This window comes from Hypanus sabinus, chromosome 16 (genome assembly GCF_030144855.1).
Source record: "Hypanus sabinus isolate sHypSab1 chromosome 16, sHypSab1.hap1, whole genome shotgun sequence".
In the NCBI taxonomy this organism is placed as follows: domain Eukaryota; kingdom Metazoa; phylum Chordata; class Chondrichthyes; order Myliobatiformes; family Dasyatidae; genus Hypanus; species Hypanus sabinus.
This window is the reverse complement of record NC_082721.1, coordinates 44,327,846-44,342,158: the sequence shown is the minus strand read 5'-3', so window position 1 is coordinate 44,342,158 and position 14,313 is coordinate 44,327,846.

The window sequence follows — 14,313 nt, the reverse complement described above, 5'->3', positions numbered from 1 at the left end:
AGAATGGAGTTCAGAAGGAAAATGAATCAGCCAGGATGGAACAGCCTAATTCTATTCCTATGTCTCATGGACTTATAAACCTAGATATTTGCGAAACACTGAAGCCATACTGCCAATTTGAGGGTTTCATTTTCATCTCAAGTCTCAGTCCTCTGTCATTCAACCATTTCTTAATCAGATGAATTAATTTTACTTCAGTTCCAGAACTATATATTACAGCCATACAAGAGTCTTTGTAAAATGTGTTCTAATATCCAAATTAATAACATCTGTGAACAGTTCTAAAACTGTCTGTCCATAAACTTTCATCATGTTTGTTTAAAAATTTACCTTTGTTATGAAGGTACCACAGCTCTGAGGGGCCGAAGGAGCGGGAGCAGCCCCCTCCTTCCGGAGAATCGTAAAATCGCTATTAATTCGGGACTCGGAAGCGAGAGACAAAGCAAAGGTTTTGACCATTGTTCGTAGGGGCACCTGTGTCATGTGCATGTCCCGGCTACGTGACAACTATCATGGGCATGAATACCCTCGAGCAATGTGGGGGTGGAGATTGCATCACCCTACTCTGATGGACAGCCACAACTCGGCAGGTAAAGATAAAAGGGGGCTGCAGGAGGCGGTACCCCCAGAGAGAGAGACGCTCCCGAAGAACTTGATCGCTCAACGCTCCCGAGAGAGCTGGAAGCCGCGCAATGCCACGTGCGCTCCTAACTCCTTTGGCCTCGGGAGTGGGTGACTGATGACACCGAGAAAGACATCACACTAACAAAGGGGAAAACAATGCTCCCCTGATTTAACGGAGTGACTGCGTAAAGACCCGGGCAAGTTCTCTTTTCGTTTCCACCGATCCCTCTAAAACACGTGAAACCCAGCCGGAGGGCAAAAGTCTGCAGACTTCTGAGTGACTTTTATATTTCCAACGGACAATATATTATCCCCTAGACAACAGTCGAGATCATTTCATAATGATGATTATTGCTATACCCGCGTTTTAGATTGAGTTTTACTGACATATACGATTTGAATGTTTGTATTAACCCTGCTTTTTGTGCTCCCCTTTTGAATAAAACGTTTGAAAATAGTGCCAACAGACTCCAACGGCCCTCTCTATCTTTGCTGGTGAGTTATCCAGTTACGGGATACGTAACAACTTGGGGTTTCTCGTCTCGGGATTTGACACCAAATTGGGAGGCCAGTGAATCGGGCTTGTAGTCCAAAACTTGAATCTGGTTACGCGGGTAGCCAGACGGGAAACCAGCAAAGATGGACGTGGGTGAATTTATGGAAAACCCGACGGTGGCTAGAGGCGGCCAACAAATCAGATTTGTTAAATTTAGCGAAGGGGTTGAACCTCACAGAAGTGAGGTTGTCCATGAAAAAGTGAGAGGTACGAAGGGCCATAACCCAGTATTACATTGGGAAGAAGGTGTTTGAAGCTGAGGTATTGGGAGATATCCCTGAAGAGGTACCATCAAGTGGGACGGTTCAGTTAGAGGTGGAGAAATTGAAGTTGGAACGTGAAATTAAGTTAAAAGAGCTGGAAGCAGCTGAGAGAGAGAGAGAAAGGGAAAGGCAAGAGAGAGAGAGGGAAAGGCAGCATGAAATTCACCTAAAGAAGCTAGAAGCAGAAGAGAAGCAGAGGCAACATGACCGGGAAATTGAGAAGATGAGAAACGAGCGAAGAGATCAAGGGTTAGACCAAGCGGAGCGGTTTAATGTTAGTAGGGAGTTGAGATTGGTACCCCCCCCGTTCGAGGAGACAGATGTCGATAGCTATTTCTTGCTTTTTGAAAAGGTGGCAGTAAATCAGAAGTGGCCAAAAGAGCAGTGGGTGGCGTTGTTACAAAGTGTGTTAAAGGGGAAAGCCCAACATGCATATGCGGCGTTGTCCCTGGAGGAGGGAGGAGCGGAGAATTATGATGAGGTAAAAAGGGTCATTCTCTGGACTTACGAATTGGTACCTGTGGCCTATAGACAAAAGTTTAGAAATTTAAGGAAAGGGTGGAATCAAACGTATACTGAGCTAGCCCATGAGAAGGGGGTGCTCTTGGACCGTTGGTGCACCGCGGAAGGAGTGGACGAGGATTATGGGCGTCTCAGGGAGTTACTTTTGATTGAGGAATTTAAAAGTTGTGTTCCGGAGGAGATCCGGATATATTTGACCGAGAGGCTGACTAAGTCCGTCTCAGCAGCTGCTAGGTTCGCAGATGAATATGCCCTAACTCACAAGACAAGGTTTTCCTCGACAAAAAGTTACCCGAGAGACCGTGGGAACGGTAGGGAAAGCCCGCTGGCTAAGGTGGAAACTCAGCCGGGAGCTAGCCGGAAAAGTGAGGATACCAGGCCAGAAACCTGGAGATTTCCTGGTTTGACCTGTTTTAATTGTGGGAAGGTGGGGCATATTGCATCAAAGTGCTCCGCTCCTAGGAGGGAGCCAGAAAAAGGGAAAGCAGCTATCCCTATAGGATGTATGGCGTCGATCGGAAAATCGGCGAGAGGGCCCCTGGTAGATGGAGTACAGGAGGGGCGTGAGACGTTTAGTTCCGAAGGAACCGTGTCCCTGGAGGAGGATGGCCCACAAATTCCAGTACGGATCTGGAGAGACAGTGGGGCTGAGCTATCATTGATTAGCCATAAAGTGCTAGAGTTTGGACCTCCGACGGGAGAGGTAGCCCTGAAAGGCATAGGAAAAGGGACCGAAGTGGTACCCTTGCATAGGGTCATTCTAGATTGTGGGTTGGTGTTGGGACCAGTGGAGCCGGGGGTCCTGCCGGAGTTGCCGGGGGAAGGCATGGATGTCCTTCTGGGGAACGACCTAGCGGGAGGAAAAATGGGAGCAGCAGTGAAGCTAACAACCCAGCCTGCGAGGATTGAGGCCCCTCCCTCAGATCTGAAGGTATACCCCGCCTGCGCAGTCACTCGCAGCATGTCGAAAAAGACAGCTGAGAGAGAGAGCAGATTAAATCCGGCCGGTTTTGATTTGGCCGACACATTTTTACCGACTCTATACCAGCGAGGGTTCAAGGAAGAGGAACCAGAGAGTAAGGGGGGGGGGGGAGTAAACAGGAGGAGGTAGACCTGCCACTAGCCAGGCGAGAGTTTGTACGGGAACAGGAAAGTGACAAGGAGCTGATAGCCCTGAGAGAGTTGGTTCTTTCGGAGACCGAGGTTGAAACCGAGCCCGAAGGTTACTACCTGAAGGAGGGTGTGTTGATGAGGAAGTGGAGGCCCCCCAAGGTGTCGGTCGATGAGGACTGGGCGGTGGTACATCAGATAGTAGTCCCGAAAGCGTATCGGGAAGAAATTTTGAATTTAGCTCATAAGGGACCGTTAGGTGGGCATTTGGGAATAATGAAGACAGTGGATCGGGTTCAAAGAGAGTTCTATTGGCCAAACCTGCGAAAGGAGATTATTGAATATTGTAAAAGGTGTCATACCTGCCAAATGGTGGGTAAGCCAAATCAAGTTATCCCTAAGGCACCCCTACGACCCATCCCCACGTGCGAGGAGCCCTTCTCCCGAATCATTGTGGATTTTGTGGGACCCCTACCTAAAACTGCGTGGGGGTGGCAGTATATCATGACCATGATGTGTGCCGCTACACGATTTCCGGAGGCTGTGCCTCTGGGCAATATTAGAACTGCTGTGGTGGTAGGGGCCCTCATTAAATTCTTTACCACAGTGGGGCTGCCTAAGGAGATACAATCGGATCAGGGGAGTACCTTCACATCTACCGTATTTCAGCAGATGAAGACCCAGCTAGGGGTAGAACAAATTCAAGCCTCCACGCACCACCCGGAATCCCAAAGGGCATTGGAAAGGTTCCACGCTACACTAAAGACCATGCTTAAAACTTATTGTCAGGAGAACGTTCGAGACTGGGATGAGGCTTTACCCCTTCTGTTATTTGCCGTCAGGGATACAGTCCAGTGCTCACTGGGGTTCAGCCCGTTTGAGCTTGTTTTCAGTCACAGGCCCTCCTGAGAGAAAAGTGGTCTAGCCCGACCATTCAAGTCAGTGTGATCAACTATGTTCTGAAATTCCGGGAGAGGCTGCATAAAGTATGCGCCTTGGCAAAGGAAAACCTTAAAGAATCCCAGAAAAAAATGAGCCAGTGGTATAACCCGAAAGCGAGAGAACGAGAGCTTTACGTAGGCGACAAGGTTTTGGTCTTATTTCAGGTAGTTACCAACCCCCTTCAGGCGAGGTTTCAAGGACCATATACAGTGCGTAAGAAAATAGACTCGCTGAATTACGTGATTGAAACCCCCGATCGGTGAAAGCCGACCCAGTTAGTTCACGTGAACATGATGAAAAGGTACCATGACACCCCCTCCGCGGTGGTCGGGGTGGCCATGAAAACCGATGAGGCAGGGGGGGATGGTCAGGCAGGTTGAAAAGATAGGTATAGTCCCCACCAGATTGGAGAACTCTATGGTATTGGCAAGCCTTGCGGATAAAGTTATACACTTACAGCCTGAACAGAGGGAGCAGATAATACAGCTCATTCACCGGCATGCAGACTTATACCCAGATGTTCCCCGAAGAGTGTAGTGGGACGCAACATGATGTGATAGTGACCTCAACCCAGCCCATAAAACAGGCACCTTATCGTATGAATTCCGAAAAGAGCCAGCTAGTAAGGAAGGAGATTGAACATATGCTAGCTGCTGGGATAATCCGCGAATCCTCTTCCGCATGGGCTTCTCCTTGCGTGGTTGTCCCAAAACCGGACGGTACCATAAGATTCTATACCGATTACCGGAAGGTCAACGCGGTCACCCAGTCAGATGCTTACCCTATTCCCCGGGTGGATGACTGCATTGACCAAGTGGGGAAGGCGAGGTACATCACAAAAGTTGACTTGCTAAAGGGGTACTGGTGTGTTCCTTTAACGGACAGGGCTCGAGAGATTTCCGCCTTTGTCACCCCGTCCGGGTTGTACGAGTACAACGTTATGCCATTTGGGATGAAAAATGCACCAGGGACATTTCAGCAGATGATAAGACGCTGTGATAAAGGGGTTAACCCACACCAAGGCTTATCTTGACGATGTGATAGTGTGGAGTGACACCTGGGGGGAGCACCTGGAGGCCATGGAAAATCTGTTTACCCAAATGTCGATAGCCCACCTTACAGTAAACCTCGCCAAGAGTGAATTTGGTCATGCCACTGTCACCTATTTGGGGTATGTGGTGGGAGAGGGACAGTTGGCTCCTGTGCAGGCGAAGGTACAGGCTATTTCTGAGGTTCCTGTACCCTACAATAAAAGGGCTCTGAGGAGGTTTTTGGGCATGGTGGGATACTATCGGAAATTCTGTAGAAATTTCACGGACATTGCGCTCCCCCTTACAAAACTCCTGCGGAAGGAGGAAAGATTTGAGTGGGGTCCCTCTTGTCAGAGTGCTTTTGAAAAGTTAAAAGCCGTATTGTGCCATCACCCGGTGTTAAAAGCAACCGATTTGTTAGCACCCTTCTCCTTGGCAACGGACGCCAGTGATGAGGCTGCAGGAACGGTCCTCTTACAGCAAGCAGGAGATGGAGTGGAGCACCCGGTAGCATATTTCTCTCGGAAGTTCAATGTACACCAGAGGAATTACTCTACCGTAGAAAAGGAATTGTTAGCACTTGTGTTGGCGATACAACATTTCGAAGTGTACATTTGTCCCGCGCAAAAACCCCTAGTGGTCTATACCGATCACAACCCGTTGGTATTCCTGGCCAATATGAAAAATAAAAACCGGAGGTTATTGAGCTGGAGTCTGATGCTGCAGGAATTCGATATTCCGATATAACACATTAAGGGGAGTGATAATGTGCTAGCGGATTGTTTATCTAGATGCTGAACAAAAGGGGTAACTGTATGGCTCTGTAAAAAAAAAGCAAGCTTGGGTATTGTAAAAAAAAACTCTGTAAGACACTGTACAACTTCGTTTTTTTTAACCGCTGGTAAAACAAATGCTGTTTAGAGGGGAGGTGTTATGAAGGTACCACAGCTCTGAGGGGCCGAAGGAGCGGGAGCAGCCCCCTCCATCCGGAGAATCGCAAGATTGCTATTAATTCAGGACTCGGAAGCGAGAGACAAAGCAAAGGTTTTGACCATTGTTCGTAGGGGCACCTGTGTCACGTGCATGTCCCGGCTACGTGACAACTATCATGGGCATGAATACCCTCGAGCAATGTGGGGGTGGAGATTGCATCACCCTACTCTGATGGACAGCCACAACTCGGCAGGTAAAGATAAAAGGGGGCTGCAGGAGGCGGTACCCCCAGAGAGAGAGACGCTCCCGAAGAAGTCGATCGCTCAACGCTCCCGAGAGAGCTGGAAGCCGCGCAATGCCACGTGCGCTCCTAACTCCTTTGGCCTCGGGAGTGGGTGACTGATGACACCGAGAAAGACATCACACTAACAAAGGGGAAAACAATGCTCCCCTGATTTAACGGAGTGACTGCGTAAAGACCCGGGCAAGTTCTCTTTTCGTTTCCACCGATCCCTCTAAAACACGTGAAACCCAGCCGGAGGGCAAAAGTCTGCAGACTTCTGAGTGACTTTTATATTTCCAACGGACAATATATTATCCCCTAGACAACAGTCGAGATCATTTCATAATGATGATTATTGCTATACCCGCGTTTTAGATTGAGTTTTACTGACATATACGATTTGAATGTTTGTATTAACCCTGCTTTTTGTGCTCCCCTTTTGAATAAAACGTTTGAAAATAGTGCCATCAGACTCCAACGGACCTCTCTATCTTTGATGGTGAGTTATCCAGTTACGGGATACGTAACAACTTCAATTTACATATCCATGTAAACTTTTTGATTAATTATATTATTTTAAAGTTGCTTGATTTTTCTGTCTTTAATTGTAGATTCAAATAATTTTCAGACAATAGAAATTAAGCTAGCTGCTTTATAATTCATTTTAGCCATTGCCCTCTTTCGCTCCCTCCCACTTCTACACCAACTCATCTGTCCCAGCCTTCTCCACGGCTGGGATGAGGCCAAACACCAATTGGAGAACAGCATCTCATATTTCTCCTCTTTGGTCTACAGCCCAACAGTATGAACATTGAATTCTCCCATTGATGTAATCTATACTTCCTCTGTTCCTTTATCTCTGCTCCTGATCCACCCAGGTCCAGAGGCAGGCTATAAAGACCCCATCATCCAGCATTTGGTCCACAGCCATACTGGTCATATCCAAATACTTCTAAATGTAAAAAGGGTTTCTACCTCTACCATACTTCCAGGCAGAGATGTACAGAATCCCATTATTATCTAGGTTAAACAAAATTACTTTCTCTCCTCTAATCCTTCTACCAGTTACTTACCATGTCTCCTGGTTTTTAACACCTCTGCTAAAGGAATAAGTCCTTCCTATTTATATATCTGTTGCAACCTCCCCATCCCACCAACATCCTTGCAAATCTCTGCATACTTGCATATGCAATACACTTTGCTGATAATGTAGGAATCAGAATTATACATGGTATGCAAGCTGTGGCCTAACTGATATCGTAGACAGGTCTGGCATACCACTCCAGTCCTATAGTCCATTCCACAGCTAATAAAAAAAAAGCATGCTGTTTTAAACTATTGATCAACCTTTGAAGGATGTGTGACACCAAGGCCCCATTGTTTTTCCACTTCTTTCAATATCCATCTCCTTATTGTATACTCCCTTGCCTCCACTCTCGAAATGCTTTGTCACAGTTTTCTAGTTTAAATGTCATTACTAGTTCATTCAGCAACTGGCCAACCCATTTCCTATATCGTCCTGAATTCTGAAGCGTTCCTCTTTTCTGCCAAATGCATGGTCAATATTTTTATCATTTGTATTTTCTATTGTTCTGTTATTATGACCCTTATAGTTAAATCTTAGTCAAATATATATATTTTTCATCACCCCTTATGAGTGGTAGGACTTTCTTATGTCAGCCAGCTCTGATACCTGGAGATGGTACATCCTGTACAGTGGCTTGTCCTGCCATGGTCTCTGGTCCTCTGGCTCTGCTTCACCCACTTCCATTTCTTTGTCCCATGCCTGCTGTCTGAGGTACTCTAGCAGGTCATCCTTAGGGACCATCTTCCTGATATACTCATGGATGTTTTGCTTTTCTTCCAGGACTGTGGCTTTGACACTTCAAAGTTTACGTCATCCGTTATTCTGGCAGGTGTGCAGTCGCTTGACATTGGACAGCTTTATTTTCCTGGCCACCCATATCACCAACAACCACACTAAGGCCCTCCATATTGATTCAGTGATCAAGAAAGTACATTAGCATACATACTTTCTCAGCTGTCTGAGAAGATTTGGCTTGCCCACGAGGATTCTCCAAAACTTCTTCAGATGTGCTACTGAAAGTAACCTGGCAGGTTGCATCTCAGCATGGTTTGTAACTTCTCCCCTCTGGACTGACAGGAATAATACAGCGTGGTAAGCATTGTTCACTACATCATAGGTTTGTCATTTCTTTCCATCTTCATAACACAGTGCTTCAGGAAAGCTAATAGTATCAAGGATACCTGCCACCCTGGTCATTTTCTTCTGCTGCCTTCTGGGTGAAGGTACAAGGGCTTGAAAGCCAGATGACAAGACTTAAGATCAGTTTCTTCCCTGCGGCTATCATACTTCTGAAGCAGTTATTTCTTTCACATTCTCTTCCTGGTGGTATTGTTATGTTCTCCAACTCTTAATTCTACCTCTCTCTATAATTCCATTATTGCCACTTCAGCATTTCTTTTTATGGTACTTCAGACTGCAATGCTATATTTGCATTATCCTGTTGTTTTGCGCTCCTTGCTCTATATACTGTTGCATTTATTATTATCATGTGTACTGCTTACTCTGTGAGCTTCATGTAAGCATGGAATTTCATTGCAGCCCAGTGCATATGACAATAAACTAATCTGAATCCCTTAATTATCCTGATTGTCATTGTTTTGGATTAATCTGTAATAAAAATTACAGTGCCCCTTGGAATTGATTCCAATAATTTGACTGTTACCAAAGTTAATTATAATTATCCACTTATCCCTTGTTTTTCTTCTGTAAATAACAGTGTAAATCTGATACAGTCCTCCAATCCTCTTGCACCACAGAAAACTGGTTATTTCAAAATGATTGTCAGAACTTCTGAAAGCTTCCCCAACAACCTGGGGGATAGTTCATCTGGGCCTATCCCTAATTTCTCACCTATACTTACTATCCTATTCTTGGCTTTCTGCAGTTTACATCTCCTGGTGTCCACCTCAAACTTGGTGGGGGTTTTTTTGCCTTATCTTTACCCTCATTGCTCCTTGGCATCTAGGGGCCATAGATTTGATAGCTGTACCCATTCTTTTTTGTGGGAACATTCTAAACCCCTTGATTATCCTTTTTGAATTGTCCATCCCATTAGAACAGTGATTTCCAGCAGAGGTGGTTATGTGTCCTAATGGGGTGTTAGGGGAAATAGAAGTTGTTGAGGGCATTCAAGATTTGGGGGGGGGGGGTAAGTGGCACCCTAATTTGAGGCACTGGAACATATGAAGAACCATAGCTCTGGAGGTGGTGAGCACTCGTTGTCACAGTGCATCTGAAACTCGGCAATTTCATCCAACCTTACCATCCAAGCATACAGTATATTAATGGGGTGATGGACCATCAATAACTGTCAGAGACATGAGGCAAGATATAGGCTTTTATTGGCTGGAAGAAAGAACAAGCAGCAAGTGACCACCACACAACATCCTGGAGACTGAGGCTAGGGCTGTGCCTCCAATCGCCTTTATACCGGGGTCTGTGGGAGGAGCCACAGGAGCAGTCAAACGGTAAAGTAAAGCCAATCAGTGAACCTGCTGACCCCAAGGATTCCTCTAGAGGTGTTCAAAGAGATACTCTTTTGTAAAAAATTGTAAACAAATATCTTCAGAGAATCAATTTATAATGAGCTCAAAATGTATATTGAGGATAAAAGTATTCTGATTAGGAACATGATTTCTTGCATAACAGAAGGATCACCATAAATGACAGGTCACCATGCTGTGTTGGCTGTCAAAAGGTTGTAGCGGTCAGCAGGAGACGCTCATGGAGTGAGTACTGTTTTAGATTTGCTCCATAAACTTTACTTTTTTTAACCTTTGATCACCCTTATTCAACTTATTTTTATCTACACCAAAAGATTCTTGCTATTTTCTTGGACTTATCGTTAAGAGCTTATTGTGAATTTTTGAAGATATGTACTCAGAAATGGCTCTTAGATCTAAAGGACAAGAACCTGGGCGGAACCCGAATGGTAATGGAAAGAAGCAAGCTCATCCGCAACGCACTGAATTAACTTATGAATTGTTATTGGAGGTTTTAGATCAAAAATTTGAAGAACAACGACAAATTTTTAAACAAGATATAAAGACTTTTCAAGATTATATGGATAAGACGGATTCAGTAATTAACCAGCAGCAAGTCCTTATCACATCTCTGCAAGAAGATGCTCGGAAACGAGATTTGATAATTGAAAAATTGCAACAGGACTTATTTTCGACCATTAAACAGGTGGAAACACTTAAAGCCAAGAGTGTCGACTTTGAGAATAGGTCCAGAAGACAGAACTTACATATACTTGGTCTTCCGGAAGGTATTGAACAAGGCGACCCCATGAAGTACTTTGCTCAACTTTTGAAGGATGCGTTCCCATCTGTATTTCCAGATAGTCCTCCGTTACTCGATCGCGCTCATAGAATTATACGTCGATCACCGAGTGCTTCAGCTAAACCCTCAGTTGTAATTGTCCGATTTCATTACGTACATGTTAAGGAGCAACTTATTCGTGTGGCTTGGCGTGCAGGAGTGGTCAAATTTCAGGATCACAATTTTCGTTTAGTAGAAGATTTTAGTCCTGAAGTAATGAAGGCAAGGCTTCTTTTTAAACCGCTGATGTCTGAATGTTAAGAGGAAAATCTAAAACCTGCGCTCTTATACCCTGCGAAGCTCAGAATCTTGCCGCCGAATGCTCCACGTCGGGTTTTCACTTCTACTTCTGATGCGAGAAGCTTTCTGAAGGAGAACTTCCCTATTGCTATGTACATTCATGTCTAATAAATGAGTGATTTTGATTGTATAAGATGGTTTTTTATTCCCAAAACCAGATTTTGTTTCTGGCTATTGCTGTAGGTTTACTCTATACTTTATACTCTAGTTAAAGTTTTCTTTCGACATATCAATCTTTTTGTTTTACTTACTTTAACCAGTATACTATATTGCTGGCTATTATTATTATTCCTTCGAAGGTGAATTTTTTTTTACTAAGATGGAGGTTTTTTTAAAACATTTTTGGTGGATTTTTCAGATGGCGCTATTTTTTTTCTTTTGTCTTCCTATAATGCATCGTTTATCACAGTTTAAATATTTTTTGGTTTGTTTGGGTTTTAACCCGATTTATAAGTTTCTAGTGATTATATTCTCTTTTTTTTTACTACCAATTATATTAAGAAGTTTGGTTTTAGCATAGTGATTATAATTTTTTTAGAGTTTGGGTGAATTTTTTTAATGTATCCTTTATATACGGAGTGGTCTTCTGCTGATATGGAGGTAGAGTTAGTTTCATCTTTCCCTTTTCCAAGCCTATTTTTGGCTGTGGTTTGTTCTCTCTCTCTTCTTGGGTGGGAGGTGAATGGTCTTTTTTCTAATTCTATGTTTCTTTTACCAGTTTTTTTTAGTTTTTTCATATGGGTTGATTTTGAACTACAAATAAGTCCGCGATGTCATCACTTCCGGGTACGCTCTTTATTTTTGTTCCTCTTCCGGGTGCATGAGTTTATAATTTGGTTAACACTTTTTATACCAAAGGGTTAATTTTAGAAATTTGACTCAGACCATTAATTTTGTTTCTTGGAATACTAATGGGTTAAACCATCCGATTAAACGAAAGAAGATTTTCAAAGTATTCCAAAGACTTAATGCTCATATTATTTTTGTACAAGAAACTCATGTGAGGAAGGAGGATAATAATCGCTTTTTTATGTTTTGGAGGGATCAACAGTACATTCAAATTCGGATGCTAAAGTAAAGGGAGTTTCAATTTTTATTGACTCCTCTATTGCATTTGTTCAACATGATATCTTTTCGGATCCGAATGGTAGATTTTTGTTAATTACGGGCTTACTTTTTAATAAAAAGGTTGCTATGATTAATGTTTATGCTCCAAATGTGGATTGTCCTGATTTTTAAGTCCTTATTTACTTCTCTACCTAATCTAAATGAATATAAGTTAATAATGGGTGGTGATTTTAATTGTTGTTTAAACCCTCTGATGGATAAATCTATATCTACTCAGACTTTACCCAATAAGTCGGCCACTTGTATTAACTCTTTCTTGACTGACAATGGAGTTTTTGATATTTGGAGATTTCAGCATCCTAAGGACAAAGAGTTTTCTTTTTTTTCACATGTTTATCATTCTTATTCGAGAATTGATTATTTTTTATTGACTCTTGTTTGATTCCTTCGGTAGATGGTTGTTATTATGATATTATAGCTATTTCTGACCATGCTCCATTAAAACTTTCTATTAAATTTACAGATACAGTTCCTAATGCTAGACAATGGCGATTTGATTCTACCCTATTGCAAGATCTAGACTTTATTAAATTTATGAATGAACAGATCGATTTCTTCTTTTCAACCAATTCCATGGAAGATATTTCTTACGGAACACATTGGGATACTTTTAAAGCATATATACGTGGACAGATTATCTCTTACTCTGTTGGTCTGAGAAAATGCATAAAGAAGGAAGCTCTTTTATTGGTTGATAAGATTAAAGAGATTGACAAGGAATATTTGATTACTCCTAGTAAGGAGCTTTACAAGCAAAGGGTTGAACTTCAAACAGAATATAGTTTATTACTTACATCTTTGATTGAAAATCAACTAATGAAATCCAGATCTGATTTTTATATACATAGTGATAAATCGGGTAAACTGCTAGCTAGTCAATTGAAGAATGCTTTGGTTAAACGTCAAATTACTAAGATCCATCAGCAAAATGGGGATCTGACAGTTAACCATGATGAGATAAATAAATCATTTCAAGATTTTTATACCTCCCTGTATCATTCTGAATTTCCTCAGGATTGTGGCACCATGTGTGATTTTCTTGGGAAATTGAATTTCCCAAGATTATCACCGGATGATCTTTCAGTATTGGAAACTCCTATGACTGATGCAGAAATCAAAGGGGTTATTTCCTCCATGAATTCTGGGAAAGCACCTGGTCCAGATGAGTATATAGCAGAATTTTTCAAATGTTTTTCTGCTACTCTTTGTCCTTGGTTATATAGGGTTTTTGAAGAAGCAATTAGATTGGGCAATTTGCCACAATCTTTTTATAGAGCATCCATTTCTTTAATATTGAAGAAAGATAAAGACCCTACTGACTGTGCATCCTATAGAACAATATCCTTATTGAATGTAGATTCCAAGATTTTTTCCAAGTTACTTGCATCCAGGTTGGAGAAGGTATTACCACAAATTATCTCGGAAGATCAAACTGGTTTTATTAAAAATCGCTATTCTTTTTTCAATGTCAGGAGGTTATTGAATATTGTGTATACTCCTTCACATAACATTTCAGAATGTGTTATTTCATTAGATGCAGAGAAAGCATTTGACAGAGTTGAATGGCCATACTTATTTAATGTGTTGGAGAAGTTTAGTTTTAGTCCGACATTTATTTCCTGAATTAAACTGATATATCATACCCCAGTAGCCTCGGTGTTTACTAACAATCAAAGATCTCCCTTTTTTCGTTTATTTCGGGGCACTAGACAAGGTTGTCCTCTTAGTCCACTATTATTTGATATTGCTTTAGAACCCTTGGCAATTGCTATCAGAGAATCACAGGATATTCTTGGTATTAATCGTGGGACAGATACTCATAAGTTATCTTTTTATGCAGATGATTTATTATTATTTATTTCTAATCCTGAGAAATCCATTCCTGTAGTTTTATCATTGTTGGCTCAATTTAGTGACTTTTCTGGGTATAAATTAAATCTTAATAAGAGTGAATTGTTTCCTTTAAATAGACAGGTCCCAATTTATGGAAATTTACCTTTTAAATTAGCTAATGACTCTTTTATTTACTTAGGGATTAAAATCACAAAAAACTATAAAGACTTATTTAAGGTTAATTTTGTACCCTTAATTGATCAGATTAAATGTTTGTTTACTAAGTGGTCACCATTATCTTTATCTCTGATAGGTTGGATTAACACTATTAAGATGGTTATTTTACCCAAGTTTTATATATTTTTCAAGCGGTACCA